Source organism: Petaurus breviceps, unplaced genomic scaffold (genome assembly GCF_028583685.1).
Source record: "Petaurus breviceps papuanus isolate PSGF00001 unplaced genomic scaffold, PetGlider_PUasm1.0 688, whole genome shotgun sequence".
Classification (NCBI taxonomy): domain Eukaryota; kingdom Metazoa; phylum Chordata; class Mammalia; order Diprotodontia; family Petauridae; genus Petaurus; species Petaurus breviceps.
The window spans coordinates 26,388,969-26,391,522 of NW_027186457.1; the positions used below are offsets into that span (position 1 = coordinate 26,388,969).

Consider the following 2,554-nt stretch of genomic DNA (forward strand, 5'->3'; position numbering starts at 1 on the left):
CTTTCTTGTAAAATCCCCTGTTTGAGAAGAAGTATGTGAGTTTGGAGGGGAGTGGGAAGGTATTGAAGAAATAAGCCTTGCATTGTGTTTAGAATCAGATCTGTTAAAGTCACATGTATGTAGGTGTGCCCGTGTGTGTTTATTTACGAGTCTACAGAGAGTTTCTCAGGCCATGGCAGACCCAAGAACAGAAACAGACAAGATCAAATAGCTTACACACTAGAAGGAAATTATTCCAGGTTGTTTTCAGTTAAACATGTGTGGGAATGTTACAGAACAAAATAAGAACAAGTTGTCTCAAGGACCCTCTGAATATTTATAGCACAAGATATGGAGCATTATCTCGAGATCCTTCAGCTGTTCAATTTTAATTGTTTCAACTCCTAGAACAAGTAGCTTATGGTTCTTGGATTAGTGAGCAGCCTCCCCCTGCTTCCTGTCCCTGCTACTCAGACACACTTTAGCTCAGTAAAGTCTGAGTATTGCTCAATAAACTTCCATAGGAGTAAGCAGGTTCATGGGGAGAAGGAGAGAGAATGATGTGGATACTCTAAGAATAATGTGAAATTGTAGGTAGAAAGTTCTTTGATGGTCTAAGGTGATGATCATAAGTGTCTGACTTCCTCTTTTTGTCAGTAGCAACATCTTCACCCAATCACAAATGTCTGAAAACTTGGTTTTATCTTTGGCTCTTCTCTCTTTTTCACTTCTGGCTATATGACCAATGAGAGGCATTGGTATTTATCTCTTGTTGATTTTACCTCTTCAATATCTTTACTCTCTCTTTATTCTCATTGCCACCACCCTAATACAGGACCTATGTGAATCATTGAAATAGTCTTTGCTTTCTTTCTAGTAGAATATAAGCTCCTTGAGGTCAAGGGATGTACCACTTTCATTGTATCCCTAGTGCCTGGCACATGGTAGACAATAAATGCTTGTTGACTGATTGATTAAAAATGTAAGTTATTATCACCATCAAAATCACCATAACCATCTTCATCATCATTGTCATCAATATTTCTTACTGGACCTGTGATTTCATGGATATAGGGAATTCTAGAGAGGAAATTCCTTCTACTAATGCTACTTGGCTACTGTCTGGAAACTTTCTGTTTTATAGAGTTGCCTGTGTCACTGAGAGGTTAAGTGGTGTCCAGGGTAAACGACAGAAGGTCATGCCACTGAACTTCTTATTCAACTCTGGGAAGACCTTGGTGATAGCTTTGGGAGCCTTAATGGCATCAGAGATGATGTTTGGGGCAGCACCACTTATGAGGGGTCATCTATCTTGTGGGTGCTAGCAATGGTGTGGACTGTGGTCAAACTCTTATACAAAGCCAAAGTTGGGATGAATGACTTTTGCTGGGGGAGGGGAGGAGGAAAGAGTAAATAGCTGATAATATAGGAAGCATTACCAATGATCCTAAGGGAATTATCATATTTCTCATGGGGCACAGATGATAACATACAAGCGAGTCCTGGCCCTTTCCAGGGTGGTAAAAATATCAGTAGTCTCTACTCCATCCTCAGCCCCAGTATCTAATATTTAGCATTGGTGGGATCTTGCTCCCAGAAGATATTAGTGGCTTTTGATTACCAGCTTTCCATTCTCAGGCTTGGCAATGCTCTTGAATTTGCTATGGGGGGATAATAATGGAATATTATGGTCATATATCTCTTGCCTTTGGGCATTTTCTTTGGCTCTCCTCCATGCCCGGAATGCTCTCTGCCCTGGCTTCCTTCAAGGCTCAGCTAAAATCCCACCTGCTGCATGAAGCCTTTCCAAATCTTGCTTAATTACAGTGCCTTCCCTCTTTTAAATTATTTCCTATTTATCCTGTATATGGGTTGACTGTACACATTTGTTTGCTTGTCTTCTCCATTATGTTGTGAGCTCTCTGAGAGTAGGAATTTTTTGCCTTTCTTCTTAGTACAGTGCCTGGAGCATAATAGTTTTAATAGTTATTGGCTGACAGTTGTGGTCAATGTGGCCACAATGTCCACTCTGCCTAAGTGAATACAACCCTAGTCACCAGGTACTCAGCATGGACAAATCCATTCACTCTATCTGACCTTTGCTATTTTATCCCAGGCAAGGATGTAGTTGATACTGGCCACCTGAACAAGGAGCAGATACTGACACCAACCTTGGGAGAAGAGCCAAGAGTACATCAGTGAATCTGAGATCTCATTAATGTGGGCACTTCTTCCAACTAGGCAGTTCACAACTTACTCATACACTCTCATCCCGTGGTGCTCTTGGACATACCTTGCTGTGCATCTCCCAGAGACTATATCCCCACCCACCCCCACTCCTGCTGAATGTGCTGGAGACTGCTCTCTTAATCTCATGATATTGTGAGGGTGGCCAATGGGGCATGTAGGTATTCTACAAAAGCAAATGGTATCAAATGTGGAAAGTACCTTGTAAACAGTGCTATGTAAATGTTAGCCATTAAATTAGTACTATCCATCTATCCATAAGTTATCTTTCACCCTGATATTTCCTTCCTTCCTTCCTTCCTTCCTTCCTTCCTTCCTTCCTTCCTTC

At 41.3% G+C, this 2,554-nt stretch overlaps 1 protein-coding gene across 1 annotated transcript in view; it reads left to right on the plus strand.

The window, feature by feature from the left end:
- The window catches only part of CCDC39 (coiled-coil domain 39 molecular ruler complex subunit), a 210,544-nt gene that overhangs the window by 107,670 nt on the left and 100,320 nt on the right, over positions 1-2,554 (plus strand). The window lies entirely within an intron of this gene.